The 13,616-nt window shown below is 43.5% G+C and overlaps 1 non-coding gene across 1 annotated transcript; it reads left to right on the top strand.

The window, feature by feature from the left end:
* The first annotated feature begins 9,527 nt into the window (after nucleotides 1-9,527).
* On the top strand, nucleotides 9,528-13,163 carry LOC101444156 (uncharacterized). The gene is made up of 3 exons (XR_009187288.2): nucleotides 9,528-10,056; nucleotides 10,764-10,969; nucleotides 11,227-13,163. It is a non-coding gene; the product is annotated as an uncharacterized protein (transcript).
* The last annotated feature ends 453 nt before the right edge of the window (nucleotides 13,164-13,616 follow it).

Here is a 13,616-nt window from a genome sequence, read left to right as displayed (position 1 = left end):
CCAGTTGTTATTAATATTTTCATGAAGACCTATCCTTTTGGGTAATAGAATCCTATGGTCACTTTAAACTTTAAGCTCAATTTCAATTCACTAATTAAAATTGGCCGGTGCAGGTAGTAATAAAATCTCTAAACTTGCTGAGAGTTAGATGCTCTGTTCATCCCTGCTCTTCCTTCTGCAGCTGCTAACTACAGTTTGTTACGGCCAGGTAAGGAGGACAGTAAAGTGGGCCAAGAACATCCTTACTGGGCTGGACCGCTCATCAGATAGCTTCATGTTCTCCTGGCCTGACAGGTGCTGAAAGCTGCCTTTTCCTCTCATGGCCACTTCTGGAGCTTCTTTGGCAAACTTCCATCATGGGCTTCCCTGGCTGCAGTTTCTTTGCAGAGGGCAATGGCCCTACTCGGGCCAGCTGCTCCAGAACCCCCTCAGCTTCTGCCCCTTAGCAGAACGCCTTTCAGCACAGACTGTCGTTACAGGCCCCCCTCATGGGCAGGATCCCTTTGAAAATATCCCATATGTGGTGGAACTACAAATGCTCCCATCTTTCTTTGCTTTCTTTCTAATGGGCGTTGAGAACATATGTACTGGACCAGTAAAGGCCTAGACTTAGAAGGGCGGCACCTCCCATTTCAGAGCAAGCTGGATTCTGAATTCTTGCTAGGAATCTGGACCCTGAAGATGATGCTAGTGTAGCAGAGTGCCTAAGGGCAGAGGCTTTTATATCAGACTGACCCAGGTTCAAGTTCTATGTGAGTGTGAAGTTTGGGCAAGTCACTGAACCTACTCCTCTGAGCCTCAGTTTTCCCATCCTTTAAATAGGGATAATACTGGTGGACTCAGGAGGGTTGTGGTAAGAATTAAATAAGATAATGCATATAAATTGCTTAGTATAGTGTCTTGCTTAGGGTAAAATGCTCAATATTCCTGTTATTATTTAATGAGAGGTACATTTGAAATATGCAAAAGGTCATACTTTTGAATTCCATAAGGTAGCAGTCTTTAGACTTTTTTTGTGCGTGATTTCCTACATTATTTTTTAAAAATTCCCACCTCCGCCCCCTTCCCCCTGGAGATGGCTCCCCATCCTGTCTGCTCATTTTCTTTAGGAGGCACCGGGAACTGAAACCTGGGACCTCCCATGTGGGAGGCAGGTGCCCAACTGCTTTACCACATCTGCTCCCAGGTAACAGTCTTAATAAAATAAAAAAAGATAAGGAGATGGTATAAAATGTCAGTCAATCAATATTAACTGGAGTCAAGAGATCAGAGGGTCCCTAGGCAAATCACTTTATCTCCCCATGCCTTAGAGTTGGTGGGTTTAATGGGGGTTCCCTCATTCCCTGCCATTGCCGAGAGAGGAAGTCACACCATGGTATCAACTAGGCCGTGCAGTTGCTTCCAATCAGTTATAAAACTACGTCAATCTATGTTTTGTTTTGTTTTCCTGCTGTGGCAAAACATGGCTTCTTGGACCATGGAAAGTTGACTCACAGTCTCTTCCCAAGTCCAAACACTCAGCCAGGGAAAAACATTGGCCTGCTCGAATGAGCAGATAAGCCCAGATATTTGCAGCTCATTAATTGCCAGATCCACAGCCATGGAGGCTGTCAACTGTGACAGATGAATAGATCTTACTAGGTCCTTGTTCCCTTGAGGAAAGAGCTGTCCCATATTTTTAAATATTTTATCCCCCCCCACCAGTGTTTTTTTTTTCCGTGCTGTCTGCTCTCTGTGTCCATTCACTGTGCATTCTTCTGTGTCTGTATTTATTTTTTCTTTATTCCCCCCCGCCCCTTGCGGCTTGCTTGTTATCTGGTCTCTGTGTCCATTCGCTGCACTCTCCTCTGTGTTTTTTTGCTTGTCTCCCTTTTTTTAGTTGTTGCATCACCTTGTTGAGCCAGCACTCTGCAGTGCTTGAGGGCTGGGTGGCACTCCGGGGCACCCCTGGCCAGCAGTTCTCCGCAGTGCCCAGGCAAGCCTGCCTTCACAGGGAGGCCCTGGAACTCGAACCCAGGACCTCCCATATGGTTGACGGCAGCCCAACTGATTGGGCCACAGCCGCTTCCCGAGCTGTCCCATATTTTTAAAAGGGTCATATGTAACGTCATCTTTAAAAAACCTTTTAACATTCTTTCAACTATTTCCCTTCTCTGTAATCCATCAACTCCTCTTACAGATCTGATGTGAGGTAAGCGGCCATAAATAACAAGGAGGGAGAATCGTATCCCCAAAGCTCAAAGCCTGGAATTTGACTTATACCCGGATGGTGGGGGTGTAAATGGCTACAAACTTTCTAGAAGGTATTTGGTAATATGTACCAAAATATTGCTTATATATTTATCCTGTCACCTAGTAATTCCATCTTCTAGGAACTTTTTTTTAAAGATTTATTTATTTAGTTCTTGCCCCCCCCCATCCTCCTGTTGTCTGCTCTCTGTGTCCATTCGCCGAGTGTTCTTTCTGTGTCTGCTTGTATTCTCATTAGACAGCTCCAGGAACTGATCCAGGGACCTTCCCGAGGCGGAGAGAGGCGATCATTTTCTTGTGCCACTTCAGCTCCCTGTTATGCAACGTCTTCTTATTGTCTCTCCTCTGTCTCTGTTGTTGCGCCAGCTGTCCATGTCGGCTGGCACTCCCTCGCGGGGCAGTGCTCTGTGTGGGCCAGCTTGCCTTCACCGGGAGGCCCTGGGTATCGAACCCTGGACCTACTGTATGGTAGACGGGAGCCCAACAGCTTGAGCCGCATCTGTTTCCCTCTAGGAATTTACTTAAAGGAAATAAGGGTATATGTGAAGATTTGTCTGTGGATATTCAACTCAGCATATAAGAGCAAAATATTGGAAACAATGGGGGATAGTAAAATTAAAGACAGACAGCTCTAAAAATAAAATACAATGATGTAACTATATATATATGACTTGGAAACATGTTAACAATATATTATGTTTAAAAAAAGTGAAAAAAGTCAGGTAACAGAAGAATATATACCACTTATGACCATTTTTATAAAAAGAAGAAAACCTCAGTAATTGAAGGCTTTCTGTGTGACAGACACTCACTGTCCTAAGTACTTCAAACCTGTACATATATTTAATCCTTATATTAACTGCATGAGTGAGGAATTTTCCCCGTTTTACGTGATGAAACTGAAGCACAGAGAGGTTAAAGATCATATGCTAATAACCTGCAGAGCTCAGATTTGAACATGGGCAGATTTCTGAGTCTGTGTCCCTATCACTACTCCATACTGCCACTCAGTATAGGAAAAAGACTGGAAGGACATATGTCAAAATGTTAACAATTGTTGTCTCTAGGAAGTGAGATGAGTAATTTTAAGTTTAGCTTACTTTTTATCTGCCTTTCGTACAATTAATATATATTATGTATGTAACCAGACAAGACTTCAATGAAAATTGTTTAAAATACAAGATCTTTGTTCCAGACTTGACTAAGTGTCTCTGAACCTCAGTGTCTTTATCTGTAGAATGTTGATAATGTGGTGTATAAGGATTGAATGAAATAATGAATGGGAAAGCACTTTGATAGTGTAGACTCAGAATATATTAAAAATGCTAGGTACTATTACAATACAAAGCAGAAAGTGATAAAGCAAAACTATCTACATGAATTCAGAGATTGTCAAGCTATGCAAACATTGTGGGAGCGTGAGTGGTTTCATATCATATTTGATTCTCTTTAGAGCCTCCCATTATTTCTGAGATGGGGATTGTATGTCTTTACTTCATGCCAGGTATTGTCATGATCTTACACTTAAGTAGATGGCTCTCATGGTCCTTTTTTTTTAAGATTTATTTATTTATTTCTCTCCCCCTCCCCTTGTCTGCTCTCTATGTTCATTTGCTGTGTGTTCTTCTGTGTCTCCTTGTCTCTTCTGGAGTGGGAAAGAGGTGGCTCAATCTCTTGTGCCACCTCAGCTCCCTGGTCTGCCGTGTCTCTTTTTGTTGGGTCATCTTGCTGTGCCAGCACTCCTGCAGGGGCCAGCACTCCTGCGGGGGCCAGCACTCAGCATGGGCCAACTCTCCACACAGGTCAGCTTGCCACACGGGCCAGCTCACCTTCACCAGGAGGCCCTGGGAATCAAACCCTGGACCTCTTATATGCTAGATGGGAGCCCAATCCCTTGAGTCACATCCGCTTTCCCCTTTTTCTTTTTTTTCCCAGTGAGTATTGGGTGAGTATTGGGTATCTTGGATTTTTCTATTAGCAGTCCTTGGTTGTCTGAGCTTGTTTTGGCCAGTTTTTTTTTTTTTTTAGATTTATTTTTATTTATTTCCCTCCCCCTCATTGTTTGCATTTGCTGTCTGTTCTCTGTGTCTGTTTGTTGTGTGCTCTTCTTCTCTTCTTCTTTTTTTTTTTAGGAGGCACTGGGAACCAAACTGGGGACCTCCCATGTGCCCAACAGCTTGATCCATATCCACTTCCCTGGTCAGACTTTTCAAGGTTGCTGCCCATCTCTCTGTTTGCTCAGCTTCTGGCCTGATGAATGGGGAGCAGACCAAGAAATGGACAGCTGGATCAATAGACTAGTAAGGAGCGCAATAGCAGAAACTAGGATTCCACCTGATTGATAAACACATTTTTAAAAAAATATTTATTTATCCCCCCCACCCCCATTGTTTTGCACTCACTGTCTGCTTTCTGTGTCCATTTGCTGTGTGTTCTTCTGTGGCTGCTTGTCTTCTATTTAGGCAGCACCGGGAACTGATCCTGGCACTTTCTAGAGTGGGAGAGAGATGCTCAGTCTCTTGTACCACCTCACCTCCCTGGTCTGCTGCATCTCTAGTTGTCTCTTCTTTATGTTTCTTTTTGTTGCATCATCTTGCCACGCCAGCTCTCCTTGCGGGCCAGCTCTCTGTGAGGGCCAGCATGCTTTCACCAGGAGGCCCTAGGGAATTGAACCCTGGACCCCCTATATGATAGATGGGAGCCCAATCGCATAAGCCACATCCGCTTCCCCTGATAAACACTTTTAAAAGCTAATCTAGGAACCAGTGTAGCTCAAGTGGTTGAATACTGGCATACCACATGCAAGTCCCAGGTTCAATCCCCAGCCCCAGAACCTAAAAAAAAAAAAAAAAAGCTAATCTAAAAAACCATTGGAGGAAGTGGACTTGGCCCAGTGGTTAGGGCATCTGCCTACCACATGGAAGGTTCGTGGTTCAAACCCCGGGCCTCCTTGACCTGTGTGGAGCTGGCCCATGCACGGTGCTGATGTGTGCAGGGAGTGCTGTGACACACAGGGGTATCCCCGTGCAGGGGAGCCCCACGCGCAGGGAGTGCGCTCCATAAGGAGAGCCGCCCAGCACAAAGGAGGGTTCAGCCTGCCCAGGAATGGCGACACACACGTGGAGAGCTGACACACCGAGATGATGCAACAAAAAGAAACACAGATTCCCGTGCTGCTGACAACAACAGAAGAAGACAAAGAACACACAGCAAACAGACACAGAGAGCAGACAACTGGGGAGGAGGGATGGGGAGAGAAGAGGAGAGAAATAAATAAATAAATCTTTAAAAAAAAAACCGTTGGCGTTCAGGATCTAGTGTGTGTGTGTGATCACTACCTGTTAGGATTTCAGAGGACAAAGAGGGCCTTCTTCATAGATACAGACCCATGCCAGGGAATCCCTATTAGAAAAACTTAGAACAGTAGTTCCCAATCAGAGTGAAATATTGGATTCAAACGAGAAGTTTTAAAAACATGCCAAATACCCAAGCTCCCATCCCCAAAGATTCTGATTTAGTAGGTCTGCAATGTAGGTCCAGACATCAGAATTGTTCAAAGCACCCAGAGAAAGTTAAGAACCTGTGGGTCAGAGGCACAGGAGATGTGGGAGTTTAGCATCGACTTCCTGTACCCCACTTAGTAATTAGGCCAAAATGGCTATAATGCCTGAGCACAGATGTGCAATGGCTCAGGAATGTGTGTACAAGTTGGAACCATGGCAGATGCTTCCCCAGGAAACAAATTCACGGTGTGTGTTTTGATATCAGTTTGGCAACAAGATCAGAGTCTGAGGGCACATCAAAACACCAGGCAGGTGTTCCACTTTCACTTTTGGCAGGTTCCGAGTACTTACTTCATCTAACTCAGATAAGCCGTTAGCTGACAGCCCTGCAGCATTCCAAGTCAATACCCTTTGCACTTGTAGCTGAGCTTGAGGCAGAAAAAGAGCCAAACCAGCTCTTGTTTCGGAATATACGCACTGTGGGGAGATGACCCAGCCTGAAAGCCGGTCTGGCCTGCCTAAAGTCTTGTTCCAAGGGCTTGGTAAACCTGGGCGATTGCCCCAACAGCCCAGGTACTCACGGGATCTAAAGTACAGTAAGCATCAGCATATAACCCGCCATCCTCCAAGACTCGGGCTTTCAGAAATACCTTCTTTTGGCCACCCCCCCCCCCTTCTATTTCTAGACTGGGTAGGTAATATTTCCTTAGAAGGTTTCAGTGATCTTGGCTCCCACTGATGGCTTAATTTAAAACAGATTCTCCTGTGTAAAGATTTCAGCAAGCGTGGGAATCTGCTCTGCCTCCTCCATTCCGCAGGGTCCGGGTACAAGGTCTGTAACTCGCACCTCCCTAGTGGTGGATGTTGGGATTATTACGTCTACACTTGGTATTGACTGTCCTTGACTCTAAGTGGAACTGAGTAAAAGAATCTCCCCAGACATCAGCTTCCTTCTGTGATAACTAATAAAGGGAACAGTTTTTTAGTTCCTTCAGGGCCTTGATGGAGCCTCATTTACCACTGTGTCCCCAGGGCTTGGCAAAGTGCCTGGTACAAAGTAGGCACCAGATAACTATTAAAAATAAATGTTTTATATTAAGCACCCATGTATTTATTATGCATTTGTCTCTCGGGGTTGGTGCTGATCGGCATCCTGAGAGCTGCTTGTTTGCATCAACATTTTCCTATCTGAACTGAGAACCATTAATTGGATTGTGTTAGTGGAACTAACTTTAAGCACCAGCATGGAACAAGCAGAGGCTGTGCCAGATGTTCTGAAGAGGATTTTACTTTAACTCCCGCTCTCCAGTTCTGCTGCTGTGGTGGGCACTTGGGAAATACTAATGAGTGATGAGGCTGGAGCTCTATTTAGCTGGTGCTCACAGTCTAGGACTCCGTGAGGACTTTAACAGTGCTCTCCAGGGCAGCCTGACTCTGTCCTTCTGGCAAAGAACCTGGTTCCACCAGACGGCAGGGCGGAGCCTTCACGCTGCCCAAGCAGCCCTGGCAGCCCAGGGACAATCAGTCAGTCTGGTCTGGAAAAAGCACCTTTGAGGCACTGGGGAGGACAGAAATGCTGCAGGGAACGTGAAGAATGGGCTCTGGAGTCTTGGTGTGTGGCATTCAGCTTTTCACTGAGCCTCAGATTCTTCATCTGCATAGCAGAGATCAAAATAGTACCTACTGGGGAGTGGATGTGGCTCCTGCGGGTTCCCAGTGCCTCCTAAAGTAAAACAAAACAAAACACACAAACAATAAGCAAAACAAATGAAAAAAACAGCTCAGGGGAACAGGTGTGCCTCAGTGGTTGAACTCTGGGCTTCCACATATGAGGTCCTGGGTTCAATTTCTGACCCCAGTACCTTAAAATAAGCAAACAAAACAAAAAATAAAAACTCCTATTCCACAAGGATTTTGTGAGGATTAAATGAAATTATGTGAGCAAAACCACTTAGAACAGGGCCAGGGGCAGAGTGAGTATCCAATATATTATGTGTCTGGTTATACAGATAAGTTTCAGAGGTTGATAGGAGAAGTGAAAGACTAATTCCAGATGGCGATGGTTTTGAATAATTTCCTAAATGTTTGGAGTTTGGACTTTATTCTGGAATACAGAACTTTTGGAGCCACTGAATTATTATTTCTTTCTTTCTTTCTCTTTTTTTTTAAAGGTACTGGGGCGAAAGATTGAACCCGGGACTTCATATGTGGGAAGCCAGCATTCAACCACTGAGACACATCAGCTTCCCTGAGTTGTTTTTTTTTCGTTTGTTTGCTTGTTGTTTTTTTTGTTTTGCTTTGTTTTGTATTTAGGAGGCACTGGGCACTGGGCACCGAACCCAGTACCTCCCATGTGGGAAGCAGGGGCTCAACCGCTTGAGCCACATCCAATCCTTGAAATTATTTTTAAGGAAGTAACACTATCAGCTTCTTGGAGGGGTAGAAAGAAAGGAGTGAGGGGTGTGAGTGTAGAGGGGATAGGTTTGAAAGACATTTTGATGATGGAAAAAAAAAAGGAGACAGACTGATATCAGACTGTCCATTTTACATGTTATTATATTTAAAAAATATATTGTAAGAGCACTTTCTGAAGTCAGTCTTAAACCCATTAAACACAGCATTGCTATTACCTGGCTGGATATATAAATAAGCTTCTTGAATTTTTGAGAAATTTAGATTACACTTTTCAGTGAGCTAGCAGTTGATTTACCATGTACTTCTTATTTGACTACAATATGATTACTGCCAGAAAGTCCCCCTGCTCAAAAATAACTCTTTACCAAACTCATTTGATTAACAAACTCCTCTTTTAAGATGCAGTAAGTCTTAAGACCCATGGCTAGAACACCGGTTTTGTGTTGGGTTGGGGGATAAGAGGTGATGGTAGCAGGAAACTGAAGATTAAAAACCGAATTATGGGGAATTTATAAAAGGTCAGTATATATAAAATCACCTAATGAAAAAGTTTATACATACATGAACTGGGAGTGTAAAGAGAATGATTATGCACCATTTACCCCAGAATTATTCATATAAATAGAAATTAGTGTTCTCTTTTAAAACACTCTTTTCGGGTTGTTTATACATTTTCCTCCAAAACAGTTGTCTTTTCCTTTTCCCTGCACCTTGCTGTTATATTCAGCTGAATGGTAACATATCCTTTCTCCTCTTTTTCACTTACAAATGGAACAAAAGGGGAAAACAGGGAGACCACGTTCTCCCAACAAGCTTTTATTGTGAATTTAGTGTGCGAGGCACTGTGCTCAAATAAAACTTTGCGCCTTGAAGGTGTACGTGTGTGGGGGGGAGCACGCGTGGACAAAGTCACAAGTACGTAATTACATACGGTGTGATAAAAAGTTTAGCTCTAGGACAAGTTAAGGACTAGAGGACCCAAAGGAGGAAGTGGCATGTAAATGTGTCAGAAACTCCTTCACATTGGAGGTAACCTGAATAACTGAGGGACGAGTTGGGAACCGCGCGCTTTGGGATTGGCAAAGAAGCTCCTAGAACGGAGTAGAAAATGAATGTCAGAAGCAGGGGCTTGGCCACGGAAAGCAACTTTTTTTTGAGACTTCCATAAATAAAAAATAGGTTACACGGCTCAGTGACCTTAACTCGAGAACCAAATGTCTACCCTTCAGTAATTCCCCACAGGGGGAAATGAAAACGCACCGGGCTGAATTCTCAAGACCGCGGTGCCGGCGAGGAGCGCCAAGGCTGAAGCAGCTGCGGGGGCTCACGGCTGACGCGCCCTCCCGAGCGCGAGCACGCAGCGCGTGCACAGCGAGGCCCTTGGGCTGCGCCGGGCTTCCGCGCGCCAGCGGAGTGGCCTCAGGAGGGCGCCGCAGGGGCTCGCGACTGCAGCCGGGGACGCAAATAGGGGCAGCCGCGCAGCCTGCGGAAAGGAGAAAAGGGGTAGCCGCTTGGGCCTGAAGCAGTTATTCCCGACATGCTCCTCTAAGGAAAGATTTCAAACCTTCGGGAACAACCACCTCCCCTCCCTCCTCCCCGTCCTGCCCCAGCAACAGGCGGTGGCCCACTCCTCATTGGCCCGGGCCCCTCGCCCTCGTGTCTTGATTGGCCACGGTGCCTCCCACCCGGCTCCTGCATTCGCGCAACCTCCATTTTGTCCGTAGAGGCACAAGGGGGTAGTTGCGTGTGCAGACGCTGGAGTGGTGAGCAGCTAGGTCGTCGGTGCTCTCGGGCTTCGTTCGTTCCGTGCCTCGTCTCTCCTTGAAGGGGAGGGAGGCTTCACAGTCGAGTAGGTTCCGCCGCTGTGGCATTTCCGAGCTTGAAGTCGGTGAGTGGTGGTGGCGCCGCGGGCGCGGCCATGTTGGTGTCCGCGCTCCCCATTGTTGGGGGAAGGAGGCGAGCAGAGGCACGATCGGGAATCCGGGGCGGGGGCGCGGGCGGCCGAGAAGGACCACTAGGTCCTTGGGCCGGGCCTGGAAAAAGGTGGAGCCGCCCGGAAGCCAAACGGGTCGAAAGACCCGAGTTTCCCGGGTTCTGGTTTTGAATGACGCGAAGTCCGGGAACACTTATTTAGGGATATAAAAATGTCTGGAAGACCGGTTTACCCTTTTGAAAAGAAAGGGACTTAGTATTTGTTTGGTAACTTGGTTTCTTGGACTACCAGATGAAAAGACAGTGAAACCTGGAATGTTAACTGTTTCCCGTAGGAAGCATTTTTACGTTAGTTGAAGATGAAAGACTTAGGTTGTTTGACTTGTGAAAACTTGTTTTTGAAATGGGGAGGAGTCGAGAGTGTTCATAACCAAAGGAAACACTGCCTGATGTAGACATGTTGGGAAAGGTTTTGTGTAAAAACGGTTATGTGGTGTGTTGAAAGACTGGAGAGTTCTGGTGAGCCAGTTTTTTGGTAGACTGTAAAGCCTAACACTTCGCAACTTTTACAACATTTTTGATGACGAAATCCTCAGTTATTTCTGTTATAAATAAAAATGGTCACTTTTTCCTATTATCTTGAATTAATCTTTACTTTTCCAGCTGTGACTTCTCTCAAACTTGTGTGCTGAGGAGACTCAGATGTTGACCTCAGCTCCTAGGCTGAACTCGGCAGATCAGCCCATGAAAACTTCTGTATTCAGACAAAGGAAAGGATCTGTCAGAAAGCAACACCTATTAACCTGGGCTTGGCAGCAAGGAAGAGGACAGGTAGTGGAAATCCTGCAATCTGAAAAGCAGACTGAAAGGTACAGAATCACAAATTGAGGATTATTAGATTTGTGGATAAACTCACTTTTCTTAAGGGAGTTTTTAAAGGCTGTACATATAACAAAGTGTGAATAACTTGCTTTACTTTTTGAGTTAAAGCAGCTATTAACTCATTCATGAATCTTCTCCAAAACTTCTGGAATTAAGGTTGTGGAGCTGTAGAAGCTTTTTTTTTTTTAACTGAACTTTTAAAAGTGGAATTTTACTCAGTATTTTATTTTCCATTCATTTGCAGGTGACAAAGAACGTGAAGATGGGTGGTGGAGAGAGGTACAACATTCCAGTTCCCCAGTCTAGAAACATTAGTAAGAACCAACAACAGCTTAATAGACAGAAGACCAAGGATCAGAATTCCCAGATGAAGATTGTTCATAAGAAAAAAGAAAGAGGTCATGGTTATAACCCATCAGCAGCTGCATGGCAGGCCATGCAAAATGGGGGGAAGAACAAAGTACATTTTCCTAATAATCAAAATTGGAACTCTAGCTTATCAAGTCCCAGTTTACTTTTTAAGTCCCAAACTAGTCAGAACTATGCTGGAGCCAAATTTAGTGAGCCACCATCACCAAGTGTTCTTCCTAAGCCTCCAAGCCATTGGGTTCCTGTTTCCCTTAATCCTTCTGATAAGGAAATGATGACATTTCAACTTAAAACCTTACTTAAAGTACAGGTATAAAATAAAGTACTAATGTTTAAATTTAGGTGTCACATTTAAGACTAGTCAGTTGGTCTGAAACGTTCATTAGGGAATTAATGTGTGCTAAACTGCTAATGTAGAAAATATTAAGCTTCATCTTGCTTATGTGTTGTTAGTAATAATGCAACAACTAAATTACTGATTGTACTTAACTTTTTAATCGAAGAACTCAAGTGAAACAAGTTTAGATTTGGGGAATCACAGCAATCTTTTTCTAATGCTTGTTGGGGGAAATTTAAAATGATTGTTCATGGATCAGTAGATTTACTTGTTGAAAGCTGGTGAGTCAGATCTTACAAATATCTAGCTAAGACATAGGCAAGTTTAGTGTCCTATAAAACCTGAACAACTAATACGCCAATGACTTGATGCACTGCCAAAAGAAAATGTGAATTTTCCTTAATGAAGTTTCATTTTAGTAAGTTGTACAGTGGTGAATGTGGAAAGGGCACTAGGAACTTAGTACAATGAGGAACAGTATACCCCAGTGGCCCTGTTCTTACATACAGTGGTTAGGTGTCTGCCAACACGTGTTCCAAAGCCATTTAAAAAAAATACGAACAGTATTTGGCAGTCACTGATTAGCTTTTAAAATACATTCTCTGTATTCTAGCACTGCACAAGCTATTGACAGTCATCTGGCCTCAAAAATCAGCCCTGCAGAGGTGGGCTTTGAGTGGAGAATTGTATAATGTGAAAGTTTTTTGTATGTAGGGAAGGGCCATGTAAATACATGTAATAAACTTGTAGCATATGTAAAGTTTTGTTGGCCTTTATCCTACAAAAATAGAGTATTTTAGTATGAATTTGCTGAATGTAAGACCATGGACTTTTTAATACTATAGCCTAATTTTAAAGGTTCAGATGAATTTGTTTTTAAAGTTTGTCCTTTAAAGTGCCAGTGTCTGTATAATTGCTTTGGTTGTAAACTATTTTTCAAAATAAATCCTAGTGTAAGAAGTTTTATATTGTAATTGAAAAGATTTAAGCTGCTAAAACACTTCCTATTTTTAAGAGATGCGAAATGCAGTACCAGGACTATTTTTTTCCTTAAGTCCAAAGATGAATACTTAAAGGTTCCGTCCAACTTTAAAGATCCATTTTGACTTTGACCAATTTTTGTAACCCATAATACTAGTTCATTGTACGGTGGCTGTGTATTTTCTTGTCAATAAGTGCAGCCAGGGACCACTTACACAAAACATGTAAATTCCTGTGTATCTTGATGTTTGAACTACCTTAAGGGTAAATGTCAAGAGTTAACCCAATAGTAAAGTTAAAAAGCGAGAGCAGTGTTCTGTTTTCTAACTTTGCAGCTCATCAATATTTACAAGCAGAATGGTAGGTTGTATTTCTTCAAATAATTTCACATGTAACTTTGCCCCAAGTCTAATATTGGTCTAAAGATAAGCTTATGTAGTACTTACTGTACATGTAAGAATCTGAAGCATGAAATTAAAAAAAATTTCCCCATGGCTGTGTTGTTTCAAATTCTTATGGCTGCTTAATATACAATACAATCAAAGCAACTACTAGGGACCCACCTCCTTCCCCTACTGCTCAGCCCTAGACAGTAAGAAAAAGGCTGTGGAACACTCAGGTTGAGTAAAAAGCAGTCTACATTTTAAGATAACAGGTTTACAGGAGAAACAAATTGGAAATTGTGTATTTAAATGCTTGCTATATAAAATTGTAATTTACACAACTTGTTTAAAGGGGACCTTTGGAGGAAAGGTCTCCTAAGGCCTCAAACCTGTTCTACAAAAATTGATAGTTCAAAATGATGGGGTAGCTTAAACTAGGTAATCCTGAGTTCTTTGTTAGGAAACCCAAGGCAAGTTTGCTATTTTCATGCGAACTAGGGGAAAGGTAATTTCAAATCAAGCTGGTAAATGAGTGCTCACAATGGAGTTAGTTGCAAGACTTCT

This window comes from Dasypus novemcinctus, chromosome 9 (assembly GCF_030445035.2).
Source record: "Dasypus novemcinctus isolate mDasNov1 chromosome 9, mDasNov1.1.hap2, whole genome shotgun sequence".
Classification (NCBI taxonomy): Eukaryota; Metazoa; Chordata; class Mammalia; order Cingulata; family Dasypodidae; genus Dasypus; species Dasypus novemcinctus.
Note: the sequence above shows the minus strand (reverse complement) of the source record. Positions and strands in the feature narration are given on the sequence as shown.